The sequence below is a fragment of the Buteo buteo genome, unplaced genomic scaffold (genome assembly GCF_964188355.1).
Source record: "Buteo buteo unplaced genomic scaffold, bButBut1.hap1.1 HAP1_SCAFFOLD_210, whole genome shotgun sequence".
Taxonomy (NCBI): domain Eukaryota; kingdom Metazoa; phylum Chordata; class Aves; order Accipitriformes; family Accipitridae; genus Buteo; species Buteo buteo.
In genome coordinates, this window is record NW_027439374.1 from 75,855 (window position 1) to 93,678 (window position 17,824).

General features: G+C 50.6%; 1 long non-coding RNA gene across 1 annotated transcript; it reads right to left on the reverse strand.

Annotated features, from left to right (window-relative positions):
- Positions 1 to 4,752: 4,752 nt before the first annotated feature.
- On the reverse strand, positions 4,753 to 8,443 carry LOC142028240 (uncharacterized). Its single transcript, XR_012649488.1, has 3 exons — positions 7,856 to 8,443; positions 5,290 to 5,361; positions 4,753 to 4,824 (listed from the first exon to the last, which is right to left on the reverse strand). It is a non-coding gene; the product is annotated as an uncharacterized LOC142028240 (long non-coding RNA).
- Between the last annotated feature and the right edge of the window lie 9,381 nt (positions 8,444 to 17,824).

Here is a 17,824-nt window from a genome sequence, read left to right on the forward strand (position 1 = left end):
TCCCTGGGTCTGCTGCCATTACGACCCGGACAATTGTGCTACTGATCTGTATTTATTGCTGTGCCATTACTCGGACACGAACGGTCGATCCCTGAAGCTGTCCGTCAGGAGTCTGTCATTGTAGCCCAAACCCATACCCTGGTGGGGCTGGCTCAGGCCCTTGCAGGAGGGCCGGCGCGATGGGCTTGGGGCGCGGGCGGGTGGCTTCAATTCCTCTGGGGGCTCGAGGTCTCTGGGCTGGTCCCGCAACAGCCGGCTGGCTGAGTTGGACAGCCATGAGGGCCGGGGTGGAGGCGGGCGGGCCGGGCGGCTGTCCGGGCTGGCGGAGGCCCGTTCCCTGCTGCTCTGTGGCAGGCGGGCCGGTTTTCCAGGCACAGGTGATGGCTCTTGCTGTCGGGTCCAGCTCTCCGGGGTGCTGCAGCGGCTGCTCCGGCTGTCCAGGCCCGAGGAGCAGCTGCTGGTGTCGGACCGGGCTCGCGAAGCTGCGGAGAGGCGCCTGCGGAGAGAGGAGGCTGCTGAGGCCCCACCGCGGCTGTGGGGCCGGGCGGGTGTGAGGGTGCGGGGCAGCACTGGGCGCCTCACGGGGTGCGGATGCCTGACTGCGCGTGGGAGCTGTGGGCGTGGAGAGCTCCGTGCAGAAAACGGGGCACCCCGCACCCCTCGTCTGGGGCTCTGCTCGCCTGCCCACGGCTCGTCTCCTCTCGGCCCTGACCATCCTGACCTGCCTGCTCTGCACGTGCCTGGAAGGAGACCTGCCCACGACAGACCGAGGGGACCAAAGCTGGGCACAGCGCTGCAGGGCCAGGAGAGCCTCCTGTTCTCCTTTCTCAGCGTGCCTGGCAGAGACCAGCACTCGGCTCCCCTGCCTGTCCCTGACCAGACAAGGGCACAGCCTCGGCTCTCTGTTCAGCGAGATGCTCTCCATCCTCTCTTCAGAATACGTATCCAAAGAGATACGTACCCCTGCACAGAAAAAAACCCTGCCTGTGCTGAGAACACGCATGCTGGCAGTGCTCACGTGCAGATGGGACAGGCTGACTCTTTCTCCAAAGCAAGGCCGAGAGCTGGGAAGGCTCCTCACCACGGTCTCAGTTGCTGGGACACCCTGGTCGAGGTGAACCTCTGGGATTTACGGCATCACCTAACAGGGTGATTTCTGCTGGCAGGTTCACTGGCAGAAAGATGTCACTATTGCGCTTCTCACTTTCTATGGCAATGTCATCCCTCGTTTTTCTTCCTGACCTTGCTCATCCTACGTCTGTCGCTGGGTCTGCTCTTGTCGAGGCAGGGTCACTTTTAACTAACACTTGCCACAGGCGGAAGGGGTTTCACAAAAGAGTGCCCATGAATTGAGAGGCCAGTTAAAACATCTTACAGCAGAAATCTCAGTAGAGTTTGGCCAGTAACTGTCTCGGCACTCCACAATACCCTACCTCTAAATGTTTCATGGCTAATAGCAGCCATCTAATACAGAAGTTTGGCAAAAAAAACTCCCAACAACTCACCGTCGTCTCTTCCTCCACAGACAGATCACACAGCACAGTATCATCCCAAACAGCACGGAGCCCAAGACCGCCACGGCGCCTTCTATGCAGTAGTACCAGAAATCTTGAGGATCCATAGCATTTGTGTTTCTCTTGTCATCCACACCTGCAGGAACAATTCTGTGCATTAGTGTGTCCTGCACGCTACTGGTAATCTCACAGGAGGTCTGACATTGCCAGGAAATGTTCTTTCTCGCTTTGTTAGCATCTCTGCACCAGCAAACATGCTGGGGCTGCAATGTTTCCTTGGTTTCAGTAGAAGCAAAGGAAACTCCCAAAGCCATTGCAAATCAATGCACTCTGGAGCCTCTCTTTCTCCTCAGAGCTTTGCTTACACTGTGGTACGGCTGTAATCCAGTTTTCCCAGTGTCACAGGTTTGCTCCCCCTTCTCGGCCACCCTTCACGTTTGCACACAATTTCTTTTGTGCTCACCCACTTTCACTCCCCAAGGCTTGCTAGTGCTGCTGCCTGGAGGCTCTCTCTGACCCTTTGGGACAAGTTGTCCCACTGAACAGAACTCATGAGGCCAGATGGAGAGCATGTGGGGGAGCGCAGCTGTTTGACCAATCGTTCCTTTGAGCGACACAGACAAAACCCATCCCTGCATCAGGGAGTGCCACCCCCAGCTCTCTCCCCAGCCCATCACCCACACCCTGAGGGGATGGAGTCAGGCCCTCTCAGGAGACACCTGAACCTCGCTCTCTCCCTCTTCGCCTTTTGTCCAGCGTGGGCACTGCTTGCATGCCCCCAGGTTTCAGGACTTGTCTTCCCCTTATGGCCCCCTGCAAGACTGCTAATTACCTGCACTCTTTGGAGAAAATTCATATCTCCTGGCGTGGTGGGCTTCTCCAGGGCTGGACAGCACTGCCACTGCCAAGAATCAGAGAAAGGTAAAGCCTCAGCATGGCTCAGGCACAGAAGATGCAGGAGGGTGGCACAGGTTCCCTCTAAGCCCATGCCCGATCCGCCAGTGAATCCCTTTGGACCTCAGTTCACAGGAGGGATCCCCCTCTGTTGTGCTTAGGGGGACTCAGGGCAAGCTCTGGGATGCAGGTATTGCAGGAGGCACATTCCATTAAGAGTCGTATTTCCCATCGTCTGCTGTGGGTGGTTCAGATGGCCTCACCCCCAAAACGGTAAAGTTCTCAAATTCCTGTGAACAGGGTGCGGTGGGAGGTGAGCATCTCACTGCATCCACACAGAGGGTTACGAGTGAGTGTCTCTCTGGCACACTGATGGCAGTAACCTCCACACCCCAGAGATGACAGTCATCCTCAGAGAGCTGTTGCTGGCTTCTTTTAGAACACTCGCTCTGTACTAATAGTTTGGCTGCTGACAAGATGTGCAGTAGCGGGCACCAGGGGAAGCGGCTGCAGACACACAATGATTTTGATTCATGACACTGGATGACTGAAGGACAGCAATTACCTGGCACGCCTGTTGATTGAATTGCCCCTGTTTTTTCGTCAGAGACTGGCACTGCGTGACTATCTCCTTCCTGAAACGCCTCCTTCTCCACAGCCTCACGGTCCATCTCTTTAGAAAGAAAGTGGCTCAGTTTAATTAGAAGTAACCGTTCCTCATCAGGAACGTGGTCTCTTCAGGAGGCAATACTTCTCAAAACACATTAATAACGCTTAGAAACAAAGCCTGGGCATTTGGGGGTGCACCTAGTCACTAGTCCAAACGATGTGTCATTCATGGAGAAAAATTTAAGCGCTAGACACTTTCCAGTTTACCAGGAGACAGCAAATCCTGACCTGCTAAGAGACTAGGAGATTGCATGTGATCTTGTTCACATTCCACTTGGTGCATTTTTGGCAAACTGCAAGATGATGGTAAATTACTTCCCTCAGAGGAGACAGGAAGATGCTGTGGCCAGTTCAGGTGGGGAAAGAGTCCTTCTGAGAAGCACTTCCCATCATACCAACTCCACCACATGGTAAGGGTAACAGACACGCATACTGGACTGAACCGCAAGCTCTTGCAAGCATATTCTGGGCACTTTCACAAGTGGCAGTGAAGAGCCCACAGTCCCCCAAAACAAGAGGAAAACCACAACCAAGTTATCGAAAACACAACTAGAAACAGACAGGCAGACCACCCGACACCGAATTCACAGCCCTTCATTTTAGCTGCCTTCAAGTTAGGTGTCGGGCCTTCAGCTGGGTGTCCAGCTTTCGCCTGTCCCTGACCCCGAGGTGTCACCGAGAGTCCTCAGACATCAAGGAGAACAATGGGGTTAGACCAGGCTGCGAAGCCGGGGTGCTCCCATCCTGGCCAGGGGATGCCTGCAGCCCAGGCAAAGTCTGCTGGTCTCAGTGACCCCAAGCTCCCGGCGCATCCTGTCCACTGGCCAAGGGCACTCTCCCTGCCAGTGACTGGCAGGGTGCTGGCCCTCTCATGGCTTATCAGGAACCGGCTCCTCAGCCAAGTCCCTCACACACTCAAGGTGTGAGCACTGTCAGTTCCTGCCAGCTGGATACCAACGTCTGCCCAGAACAGCTCTGGCCAGTAACGCTGTAACTGGGGCAGCAGCCCTCCCTGGGGCTCAGTTGAACCACAACTGGCAGCAGAGACTCTGCACCGTCTCTACAGCTCACCAGCACCTGCAAGGTGTGAAATTTGAGTGTCAGTGCAGTGCGGCTCTGATCGATCCCTTCCTGCTGCACAGGATTCATGTCCATACATGCATCTGAAACCTCAGCTTCCCAAGACTTCTGGTTATACCCACCACGTGCTGCTTTGTCCAGTTCCTTCAGGATTTCCTTTAGGACTTCTGGTGACCGCTGGGAAGATCTTCCTATTTCAGCTTTAGCTTTATACTTTGCTCTTTGAGGACCTTAACAGAAAGTATAAAGTTAAATTTCTCAAGAATAACATACTGAAAACGAGCGCTTAGTCTGTGAAGTCAGTCAGGACTGACTACTCACCCCTGGGATGCCAGGTGAGCTCCAGCGCAGGACCCAGCCGAGAAGCTGGAAAAGCCCTCCCTGTACCCACATCTGCAACCAAACACCCGCGAGAAGTTCCCATCATACATTGTGATATACACTGTCATACTGAATAGCAGAACATGTAAGGGGATCACCGAGCAACATGGCACACACGATGCAGGCCTATATTCTCACACCTGCAAGAGACATCTTGCTCACATTTGGGCTTTGAGCTGGCAGCTCTCAAAGGAAGGAAAAAGCCATGACGTACCCGTGCGATCTCCCTGCGCGTCAGCCCTGGAACCCGGCTGGGAAGCTGGATAGCCATTGCGTCCAGCCACGTCTGTAAACAAACAGAACAGAGAAGCTCCCGTGAAATATTTCAATAGACTTCTTCAGATGTGAACGGCAACGAAGGCGGTTCACACACAGGATTGCTCCATGGCACTCGTCTCTCCCTGCCACTCAGGAGCACTGTGCAGACCGTTACTGGGTGCCTGGAGCATGCCAGTTTAAAACAAACCATGTACAGAGCTGCCGGCAGAAAGGACTCCCTGGAGCCCACACCAGCTCTAAACTCAACCCCAACAAGCCCAATGGCTTTGCAGCAGGCACTGGAAGCAGCGCAGGGTCAGAAAGGCTGGGAAAGAATGTTTTGCAAGGCAGAGCGCCCCAGGCCACGTCACTGAGCCTGACCCATTCCCTCTCTGCTCTTCTGCATGTCTAAGCATCGGCCAAGAAAATACTAACTTAAATTTCATAGGAACAAATATTAAAACCTAAATGCCCGCTCATTCAAGTGACATACCTGTGGGGTTGCCCTGAGGCTCCCGGACAAGATCCGGCTGAGCAGTCGGGTGGCCATCGGCTACAGGCACAGCTGTAATCAAGCACGTTTCCATTAGAGGCTGTGATCTACTTCTTTCTCAGTGACCTGCAGTCACTGGAGGGGGGTCAGGTAATGACGTGGGACCCAGACATGGGTGGAGGTTTCCAAAGCTGCAGAGGGCCTGGGGGACCTGGGTTCACCCAAGGAGAGCACTGCCGGGCTAGAGCAGGAATGCTCCTGTTTTTCTGAGCAGACATCTCCCAAGGACGGACATCCCTGAGGCTGAAAGTCAGGATTCAGCCAGGGAGCGGCAGAGCCAGGGCCCGGGGCACGGCTGTGACCAGCGCGGGGAAGAAGTGCCCCTGCAGGCTATTACCTGGCCCCTGCGGTGCTGCTCTGGCCCCGACATGCAGGCCAGGGGAAGGCTGCTCTGGGGCAGGGCAGCACAGGGCCGGCTCTGGGGATGGTTCCTCACCCCGCGGTGCTGCTCTCGGCCCCACCGTTCACCTGGAAAATGCCTCTGCAGCGGCTGCAGCCCCCTGCACCTCCCCACGGGACATCTACCTCCCGCTGCCCATGAAGCTGGCCGCGGCTCATCCGGCCCAGCCCGGCCCCGCTGCTCTCACAGCCCTGCCACACCACGACCCCAGCCCCGCTGTCACCCCGAGGTGTGGTGGGTGCTGCGCCACGCTGCCAGCGCTGGGTGCTGGCCCTCGCCTGCCCACCTACCTAATCCCCGCGCTTGCCACGGAGCAGCCCCGACATCCCAGGCTTGCAGGGACACCACAAAGAGGATAAGGAGGCAGGCGGGGGTCATGGCCCCCCACGCCTGCACCATGCCGCCGCTGCTGCTGCTGCTGCTGCTGCCGCTGCTGCTGCTGGCACTGCTGGAGCGGTGCCTGTGGCACAGCACTGCACATCACGGCGTGGCACAGCGGGGCTCTGTGACCTCACAGTCCTGCCTTCCCACCGCGGCCACGGCCCTGGGGCACTGCCCCTCCCCCACGTGTGTTGAGTTTTTGGGTTTAGATGAAATTAAGACCCCTTCAGCATCCTAGCTGTCTGCACATCAGCACACTCCCTGCCATCCTTAGGCGCTTTTGGCTACAGCTGCTTCTGTGCTTGCTCTTTGGCCACTGCTCTTCTGTGGATTTCTCTCTGCCTCGGAGTCTGAGGACAATTATGTGGGATCCTCTGGGCTGAGGGGAGGCGAAAAAAAGAAACCCATATTATTTCCTATATGTAAATGCTACTGAGGCTACGGGCTGGCCAGACTTGTATGGAGAGCTTTAAACTAGATTTAGTGGGGCAGGAGGAGGAGGAAAAGGAAGAACAGGAAGAACAGGAGGAGGACTAAAACATCTTTCCTTTCCCACAGTGTTGCATATCTGGGGACTGATACAGCATCACTTGCCACCTAGTCAGTGAGAAGAACTCCAATTCCTCTAAGCAGCTGCAGGTTGGTACCCACCAGCATTGGGTACATGATGCAGATAATAATTCAGCAGCCTGCTGAATGATTGTGAATTCATTTTCACAATCTTTTGGTAAATAACAAGCAAAATAAGCTTAGAGAGTCAGGAGGTAAACTCAAGCATTAATTTCATGTACGAGCAAGAAATTGGTAACTATGGGGAAATGATGTTCAAGGATACAGATAAGACGGTGGAAAACACAGCTTCAAGAAGTCATTCATCTTACTGTCTTCGCTAACAACCCTAGAGTCCAGCATTATGGGGCCCATCTCTGCAACAGGGGCTATTTCCAATTTGAGCTACTCTTCAATACCAAATGGGAGGCTACAAATTGCCTCCCACAGGTGGAACTGCACCATCAGGAATCCTGCTGTACGACTGCCAGATAAAGTGACTTCAAAAGCTGGAGGTGGGAATCCAATTCCAGGTAAAAAAATAAAAAAATAAAAAAAATCTTATCACTACTGCAATTCTTGATGTCCTCTGTTCATACCTGGAACATTTTATGTACCTACATCTCTTAACCACACTAGAGAACACGCTGAGGCAGGAAGGGTTGCAGATGTAGCTCATCGAGTCTAAACCACAGCTGCCTTTAAGGATGTATGGCCTCACTTTAGCTTTCATTGTGCAAAACAATCCCTAGTGTCACACTGATGCAGCCTGCTTTATTTCTGAGTGCAACAAGCCCTCAAATCCCAGATTTGTGGTTTCATGAGCACAATTCTGCTGGATCAGTCCATTCAAGAGAAAACAGACTGCCTAGCAAGTATCTCAAAAGTTCCCAGGAAAGGATTAGTCTGAGAACTTGAGAAGCCATCTGACCTGGAAGGAGAAGTCCCTGAATCGGATGGGACAAAGACAGGCAACAGGACATTCTCTAGTCTCACGAGGCCGAGCTGTGTGCTGAAGAAAGGGCACTGTGACATGAGCTTCTGGTGGAGTCCTTGGTACCACAGGAGTGGCCCCCCCAGATCTCAGTTCAGGGATTTACTCGGTTTCAACCCCACCACGCCTCATATCAGCAATGGGAAGACAGTGGATCTCAAGTAAAGGCAATGGGCTCTCACCCCGATCCAGATCCACAGTGGTCCGTCTTCTACATAGCCTGTGCAAGCCTATCCCTGGGAGCTTGGACTTCTCTGGCCCAAGGCTCAGCCTGTAGCTCTTTCTCGAGAAAGCAGTCCCAGCACCTCTCGTCATCATTCTTCACAGGCGTCAGTTCCACAGTGGACATCAGGCAGACTGACGCCTAGAACAAAGCTTGCTGGGGAGGATGCTGCCTTCAGACTTCTCCCTTTCTTGGAGGCTGAGGTACCTCGACTGAACAACAGGGATAAGCCAAAAAGTAGTCAGTGTCCTTGCGCTAACAAAATCACACAAGAGCCCAAAGGCAGATGCCTTCCCTGCTCTCAGTCCCACCTGTTCAACAGCTCAAAATCTTCCCAAAGCAGACAAATCAGCCTACCAGATAAGGCATGAAGCCACACACCAGCCAACAACATTGACCCCATGCCAGACAAAGGCACAGGCAGAACCAAGCAAGAAACTCACAGGCAACCTTTGCACCGAGTTTGAGCTAGAAGCACGAAGCTAGCACAGGACTACAGCAACCACCACTGCCAAACATGGCCCAAACTGTCAATGACATTGCAGTTTTACATGTGTCCTGGTGAGACGCTTCTGCCTTTCACTCCTACGCTGCATTCTTTGGTACAGGAATAGGCGCCTGGTTAATCTTCTACTTAACAGGTTACTAGATTATTCAGCTATCCAAAACAGAGGGAGTGAGAGAGTGTCCTGGGTTCAGCTGCGATAGACTTAATTCTCACAGGACAGAGAGAAAGAGAGAAATGCAGATGAACTAAACTACAAAATAGTATCATTGACTACAAAGCAAAAGACCCAGAGACCAGCTGTTGCTTTTACAGGGACAAAAGCAGATGCAGGAAGAAGTACATGGAATTGTTTGCAGGTGAAAACCTAGCACGGGACTAAACATTCATGATCTTACCCAGTGTTGCTAGAAGGGAAAGGATGCTATCAGAGCTACTCTGACGTGTGCCGAGACATTTAATAAATTCAAGCTGCTGTTTCCATCCAGCTTAAAAACGTTAACTTACATCTCTCTCCTGTTTCTGAACATCCCGATAGCGAACTATCACCACAAGCCTCGTTCACTAGACATTTTCTGACAAACTGCTTTGTGACAAAAAGCAACAAGACGATTCAACAGGAGCACAGGCTGTGCAAACTCAGTGCTTGCCAGCAACCTCCTACAGAGCAGAAACTAAGGTGATCCCAAGGAAAGTTAGAGACCTTGCGAAGTGATGCAAGTGCCACAGCAACTCCACTGGCAGAAAACCTCTTGAGCTTCAGCTGGACTTGGGAAGGGATTTCCTAAAGCCTCCTTCAGACAAACCACCAGAACAGTAAAAAAAAACAGCCAGAAGAAACATACACAAACCAAAGGCCCCTATCCAAACCCTGAAAAGGCAAACAAGATAAAAAAGGAATCTCAAAAAAAAAAAAAAAAAAAAAAAAGACCACCCAGGACACAAGACAAGGCAAAAATAACATAACTCCAAGAACCCAGGGCCAACAAACCCACAGCCAGTCCGTAACAGTAACATGCTTTAATCCTAACTCGCCTGAACTCTGACATCCTGTAATCCTGCCATCCCATAGCCCTAGCACACTGCAATGCTAGCATACCATAACCCGAGTTCATTGTAGCCCTAAGATATCACAAACGGAACACAAACTCCCTGGACATCTCCGCCAGAGCCTGCAGGTGGCCCCAGATCTCAGACATCACAACTTTGAAGTGGGAGTGGGACAGAGCCACCAGGACATCACCAGCATCCACCTTCACATCATCCATCACACTCCAAAAAAGTGCCTGGCTTAAACGCTCCATGGGAGAAAGGCACTCGGAGACGCTGAACTGGCCAACCATGGCCACGGGGCTTCAGCTCATCATTTCTGTGTCAGAGCCAGCAGGCAGATGACCATGTCCTCCCTGCGAGACCCCTCAAGGCAGCCGTACCCAGCTCCAGGGGGCTAGATACGGCCTCGGCTCTAGGGGGAGATGCTGCCTGGGACCACGATCTCTCACGGGGGCACTGGGAAACCCTCCTCAGGCCTGGATGCCTGAGAAACATCTCTGCACTGCTCCGTATCTCACAAAACCAGGGGCAGAGGAAGGCTGCTTTGCTGGCCTCCGAGAGAACCAGCTCACCTGGGCTCCTCTGTGGCCACCGGGCGCCTTTGCTGTCAGGCAGCTCTCAGCGCTGCTCTGCAATCGGCTCTCACCTCCCTGAAGAATGCTCTCCAGCGCACGGTACATCTCCACTGGGTCTCCCTGGGGACAAAGATCAAAAGGGAGGGATGGGGTTTGCTTTGCCCCCATTCCCAGGCTGCCACAAGAGAAACCTGCCACCCCCTACATCAGCTGCGGCATGTGGACACCATGCATGAGCTGCAGACGTGGACGGCAGTGGGGCTGTGGGGAGCAGGCAGGCTGTTCTGGGGTGCCCCCAGTGCTGGCAGAAAGCAGAGCTGGAGAGAACAGGGGGAAGCCCAGGGCAGCCAGCAGCTGGTGGTGGGGCCCAGCAGGAAGCAGTGCCACTGGCCCCGGCATGGTCCTGAGCCACCTCCCAATGGGTGAGTCTTTAACCCAGCCTAAAAAGAGGAAAAATTGACCAGAATTCAGCTGTGCTCAAGTTTTTGCAGGCAGCATGTTTTTTTGAGCCACCTGGTGCTGCCGTGCCTGGGGAACACTCCAGAAACAGGGCGGCTGCCTGTACTTGCAGGCAGGCGGTGGAGTGTGTGCAGCAGGAGCGAGTGGTGGTTGGTGCAGCTGTTGAATGGGTTCAGGCTTTAAATGTGTCCAGACTGGTACGCCTGGTTCCTTTTTCCTTGCAGTTTGTATTTAGAGCTTAAATAGTATTCTTTCTAAAAGCAAAAACATCAAGCAAAAAAAACCCAACCCAAAACCAGCCGGGTGAATTTCCCCCTTCCCCCCCCCCAGCTGTCCTGTTTTGCCCTTAGTCCTGGCCACTATGCAAGGCAATGCTCATCACCAATATTAGGGCACAGGACTGGGACCAGGACAGGGCTTTGGCAGGCAGCACGTTCCTCGAGGCTCCCGGTAATGCAGTTCCTGGGGAGTGCTCAAGAAACGGGGGCAGTTGCCCAGAATTGCTATTTTTGGTCTCTCCCATCACGCTCTGTCTGGCTCCCTGCCCCCACTTTTTATTTCCTCCCTTTCTCCACTATTTTCTTCTTTCTCTTTCTTTCTCTGTCTCACTCCCTGTCTGTATTTCCTCATTCCTCTCTCTCCTGCAGCCTGTCTCCTCGTTCCTGCCTGTATCCCCTGCTCAGCTGGCTGGGCCTTCTCTCTTCTCGCTGGGCCTCCGTCCTGCTCCCCACCCCCTTCTGCTCCTCCGCCATCTTCATCCTGGAGACCACGGCTGTTCTGTCCTTCTCCCCCTCCTTGTCCTGATCCGCATCCCTCTGTTTCTCAGGCTCTCTGGGCTGTTTCCTGTCCTTCCCTTGCTCTCTGTCCCTGCCTCTCCCTTTCTTTCTCTCTTCCGTGCCTTTCTCCTCTCACCCTTCCCCTCCGTCCCTCTCTCCTGCTCCCTGTTCCACCTCTGTCCACCGCTCTGTCCCCCCTTCTCCTCCTCTTTCTCTTTCTCTCTTTCTCTCTTTCTTCTAACATAGAGAATGAACTGCTAATTGCTTAATGATTGTCTCTCTGTAACTTTACATACCAAAGACTGGTGTTCATCAAGGATTAAGCCTGTCAGAGACTGCTACTTGGGAGTGATGAGCAAGAAGGAACCATGAACAATCACAAAACTTAATTAAATGTTTGATGTATTTACGATCTTGTTAAGAAGGCACAAGTAGAGACCTTGCTTGAATAGATAGGGCCAGAAAAGAGAAGAACTCCTGCCTTTGTTCTCGTCCTTGTAGATAATTTAGCTTAAACTAACCATATGGTTTTACACCACTAATGAGAACTTAGATAATAAGAGCACTAACGAGCACTGATGTATCAAAATATGTAAAAGACCATACTGCGCAGAATCACCTCAGGAGGGTCAAATAGCGGACAAGACTATGGAAGACCACCAGAGACCTTCAATGCACCTGCGTAAAAGACATTTGCATATGCTAATAGCTTCCCAGAAAACTAATGAATACGTATAACATTTCTCGGAAATCTAATGAATACCTATGTAGAACATGCACTTAACCTGCACAATTAGGCCCGACGGCGCGCACGACTTTGGCGGGACTACCCCCCGTGCTGCCCAGCGCTGAATAAACATACCTACTTTACAATCTCACTGACTGTGGAGTCTGTTTTCCGCACGTCAGTTCTTCTTCTCCTCCTCCTCCTCGTCCTTGTCCTCGTCCTCGTCCTCCCCCAGGCAGGCGGCCATGGGGCCTGTGGGGGCCGGGGCCGGGCCGGGGATGGTGTCCCTGCAGGGTCAGGCAGCAGGAAGGAGCGCCCCGGGGCATGCTGGGAGCTGTAGTCCTGGGGCACAGGGCTGCCGGGGGCCCTGGTGGTTCCCGGGCCATGCTGAATCCAGCGATTCACTTTACAAGATGCACAGCACCGTGTGAGCCCGCTGTGTATTCATAAAAACGGCTACAAATAATAAAGCTCTGCAGGGACCACTGACCCACACAGAGGCTGTGTTTTCTGAAGAGGGAGTCTGCGTGAAACCCGCAAACCCAGGACTGCGACCCCCCTCCCCCTGCCCCTTTTCTCCTTCCCTCAGCCGGGCCCGGCTCCACCTTGGAGCCCCCCCCGGGCAGCCAGCAGGCAGGAGACACCCCCACGCCCGCCCAAGGGCCTCGCTCGCCTCACGGGCAGCCCCAGCCCTCACCTCAGCCGGGCCGCAGCTGGAGCAGAGACTGCAGAGACCAACATGGCTGCCCGGCAGCCCCGTGCCCCAGGACTACAGCTCCCAGCATGCCCCGGGAACCACCAGGGCCCCTGGCAGCCCCGTGCCCCAGGACTACAGCTCCCAGCATGCCCCGGGGCGCGCCTTCCTGCTGCCTGACCCTGCAGGGACACCATCCCCGGCCCGGCCCCGGCCCCGCAGGTCCCATGGCCGCCTGCCTGGGGGAGGACGAGGACGAGGACGAGGATGAGGACAAGGAGGAGGGGAAGGACAAAGGGGCAGGACGAAGAAGCCCCGTGGGGCAGGAACCTGTGAGTCAGGTTCCCTTCTGCACTCAGCATGAAAGGCCTTGTGAGATATTGTCCTGACACAAAGAACCCCAAACATTCATGAAATGCAAATCAGACCCATACCCCCAATCCCACATGTAATGAGGTAAGAGAGATTTTACAATAGCCAATATATTTTCAGCCTGTATCTCAAGATAAGATGATAGCTTTTTCACAGACTTTGAGCAATACAAAAACCAGGACTAAAACACCCTACCAAACACCACAAGATCCAAGATAGAAATCACAATTTTTGCTGGGTAACATCAGCACCACCTTTTTTCTTTCCTTCTTGAAAGACTTCCATTCCTCTACCGATTTTATTATTTTCCCGTGAAACAGAAGTGTTCTAGATGCTTGTCTTATAAAAAGGCTTTAGTGAATAACTCTAGTTTTAAAGATTACAACCAAATGATCTTTTTCTTCTTTCCTGCTGAGATTCCTGACTTTTGTAAGCCTCTGGATTTCATCTCTACTGCAGGAGAACAATAAAAAACTTCTTGCTTATGAATTTTTAAAATGTGAAATGCAAGTACAAGATGAATAGAATTTTGAACACACACTATTACACTATGAGCGATTACCCACAAAAAGTAGGGAGCACATACAAATACTTAGGCATTTAAGATGATTGCTAACCCTGTCTCACAAAGCCGTTTTTTTCCTGCTGCTTTATTCCACATTCCCTTGGTTGTAAGTTAGTTCGGTGCATCCTTCTTTGCACTGTAGCTGTTTTCTTCCTTCAGAAATGAAGGGGAAAAACCTATGTATGTTCTTTCTGTTTATCCATCGGTAACATACCTATAGCTCCTCTGCTAATTTTTTTTAAACTTTTTGTGCCTTGAATTCACTTAAAGTGTATATTCCATATAAACCCCATTTTCCCTTTATAAACTATAAATAACTACTATATCAAATCTTGTTGACTGGATATATGGATTTCTGATATTTTGGTTTATGAAACAAAAGCAGCCACCTGAAAACTTCACAGTGTTTCATGTCTAATTGTCTGAGTTATTTAACTGTCACCTCACTTCACTTGCTTCAGGAATGATATGTGAGGATGTACTTATTGATTAAAATGACAATTAAGGTAGGTTACCATCACATATCTGTACGAAACTTTGAACATGCTGTGTTTCTCAGCTTTTACAAATGCTGCTATATTTACATGCAACACAGCTGAAATTTGACCATGAAAAATGTATCCCTCACACATAACAATACAAAGTATTGAGTGAGGCACATTAAAACAAAGATGTGTTCACCTAATTCTAACGTCTTTATAGTTTAAAAATCACCTACTAAAAAGCTATGAATGTTTTGCCTGTGAATACAAGAATTAGCTGCTTTTTTTTCCTCCAAAGAAAGCAACAGGCCTGCCTGCCAGTTTCCTGGCAATTGCAGTTGGTATTTGAACAAGCTTTCTCCTTCTTAATACAAAAGAACAATTAATTTGAAATCTAGAAGTGAGACTAGAGTAAGGGGGTATATACCCACTACAATCTATTGCAAAGCCATCTGCAAGGTTCCACATGAGATGATTGTGTTGTACAGAACTAAAAATAAATAAACAAAAAAGCACACGCAGCATTCACTTCACCTCCAGACTTCTAAGTGAAAAGATGTATGTAACCTGGGATGCAGTGAACTATCTAAGGGAAATCGGGCCTGATAATCAACCTCTTTCATGTTTGTCTTACAAAAGCAAGGCTTATATTTCTATTTGTTTGACAGACCCCAATTAGAATGAGTCCCGATTTTAACATTAGTTCTGCAGAACAAAACTCCAGGTAGTTGGGTGTTTGTATTGCAATTCTCACTCCAGATCAGCCCTCTTCTATTTATTGAGGAGCAGGTGCTGAGAGAGAAAGCAAACTGTATTGCCTTGTTTGGAACAACAACATCGTCCTTAGCAATGACGTACCTTCATGAGTAAATTGACTCATGTGGGTAACTTCTAACTTGGCTGCATAATTATGCAAGGAACTTCATGGGATTAGTGGCATAAGTAAGTGCTCACTAGAGTAACAAAAAGGGCTTCATACATTAACATTGTTTTTCTTTCCCTTCAATGTAAGGCTCCTGTAACTTGTAATGCAACACAACTGCAAGCAAACATCAAGAAAAAAAACCAAAACAAACAAAAAAAACCCAGATATGGGCTAACTTAACAGAGCATGCAGGCAGTAAAACTTCTTACTCAGAATCATCCTGGCAAGACGGCCATTCTGTAGGATGAGCTAGCATGAACTGTCCAAAGAGTAACCGCAGTGTGCACTGTTGCTATCCTAGCAGGAACTCTGCTGCACACAGTGAATTTTTCCTGCTGGAAAATGTCAATTGTATCCCAAAACATTGTGTTTTCATTTTGTTTTTTTCCTTCATGGATGTGTAAGTACTTTACCAAAAAAAATTGTACTCAGTAGTTTATCGTATTTAGTTCACATCCCACATTTCTCATGTCGTTAGAGCTTATGGGACTGTTATTTACTCACAAAAGACTACTGAAGTGATGTTAACCTGTACACTGTAGTGCATTGCTTCTACTTCTGAAGACAAAGTCCAAATAAAAGGCAGGAATGCCCTTCATTGCAGAGGAAAAAATACAGCTGCCACAGTGATTCCTTCTGTTGCCCCTGATGCTGTATATATTAACACCAACATCTGCTGACATTGGCAAAGAGCAACATGGAACTAGACTTACCATCAAGAAATCATGTTTTTGTGTGATAAATAGGCAGCAGCAGCTGTTTTTACAGCTGGGAGATTTCATCTAACTGCGGGACCAGACACAGTCACTTCTTGGACATTCCAGATTGTCTTGAACAGTGCTAGAATGAACAGAGAACAGAAAGAAATGCTGAAATTGCAACTTTTCTTATGGTAAGTTGCAGTAGTATTGGCATTCTTCTGAGTCTTCTTCCATGTGCTGCCCAATTCTTTTTTTGTGTGCTGTGCTATGAGAATGTCTTCAAGGCACCTTGATAAAGGACATGCTCAGGACTACACTTCACTTAGATTCTGTGCTTGACTGCTTCCTCTGTGTTCCCGACCAGTTAAGTTCTCAAGGTTATGCCCCAGCTTCATCCCGCTGGCCCAGAATAGGAGAACCACAAATTACAGTAACTTTTCTGGGTATGACGGGAACAGGCAGCCCCACACTCACCGTGCAGCTCATCTCCACACATTTTCTTGACACGCTTTTCTGACTGCAGCACCATGAGCGCTTGGAAAGCCTCTCCTGCTTGTTTTGCCTGCCAACAAACCACTTCAAAGACTTCAGGCCTCTGTTGTCTGCTCACATGCTACCCCACGGGATGGCCACGTGCTTGTACCTGTAATGCACTCACAGAAGAGGATCGAGAGGGCTGTGAAAGTGGTACCAGCTGCAGGTGAAATGACTTATGTAAGGGATTTTTCTATTTGGAGAAGATCATAAAACAATAATATTTTGGGCTACCAATAAAAAGACAGTTTTGTGATAAAATAGGAAGTTTTAGGCTCCCTTCCTCCCTCCAAACAGTGAGCAGCAGCCTCTAGACAGGAGCATGGAATAGTCCTGACCAGAGTCAGCATTGCATCACATGGACCTGGTCTAAAATAGCTCTAACAAAATCCCAGCCTCAGAGGAGAAAGCAGCAGCAGCAGCAGAGATAAATCCTGTGATTATAACCAGAGTGAGGTTGTAAAGTCAGTATCTCTCTTCAGTAAAGTGACCATTAAGACTACGGCTTCAATTTCTGTCCTGGGGCCTTTTCAAGCTGGTTAGGTCATTGTTTTAGAAGTTTGAGGTTTATTCAGGAAGAGATCAATTCACGAATGGATCATATATTTTAGCTGATCAAGAGAATAAATGGCACATGGCTATGTCTGTTAGTGTGTGAGCCCATGTCCGTAGAAGCCCCGTCGACAGCTTCACCAAGATTACCTTCTCACAAGGCCATTCTTCAATGACCTTCAGACGGTTCAAAATACACAGCCTATCTTAATGCCACTATCCAGGAGAGGATGTTTGTCCCAGCTAGTGTTGCATGGTCTGAGAGCTGTCTTTCTCAGGGACGAATCGTCTAGGGTGAAAGTGGTTTTCGTCTTAATGAGGGCAGAGCAAAAGTGTGATGCTGCACAGACTCTCCCTCTCGTGGGGAGGGAGGTCCATATTGGTGTCTGGGTCCAGACCATGACATTCCCTTCCTCTTGCAGTGTGAAGTGTTGAGGCACATAGAGCAATGCAGAAAGCACAAAACACCAAGTTACCGTTACCAAGTTGGAAACTGTATCTGCACCCTATCAGCATGGTCATCTTCTTTCTCACTGTCCCATGCCAAGAGAGAGCCTCCCCAATTTGACCACTGCTTTGGCTAGAGAAAACCCACACAATTCTAATCCTCATCGCAGTGGCACAGGGAGATGTGCATGAAGGGCGGGAATGGAAAGGGTGCTACATAGACAAGCAAGGGGAATCCAGGGATAGCCACACACTTGGGACTAAGACACAGTGGCTTAGGGAAATGCACAGTTCTGGGGCATGAAGGTCCTAGCAAGAAAGACCGCAGAAGTCCCAAGCCCTTCCCCTCTGCTCTGTCGAGCCCTGGGCTCCCCAGTGCCAGGCAGAGACGGCCACATTGGAAAGAACTCTCCCCCCAGTGCCCCTCCCACTTTCCGTTGGGCTTAGAATGTTGGTCGTTGGGCTTAGAATGTTGGTCGTTGGGCTTAGAATGTTGGTCGCTGGGCTCGGAATGTTCGTCAGTTGGAGCCCACGGCCGCCAGAGACAGCAGCACGGAGCTG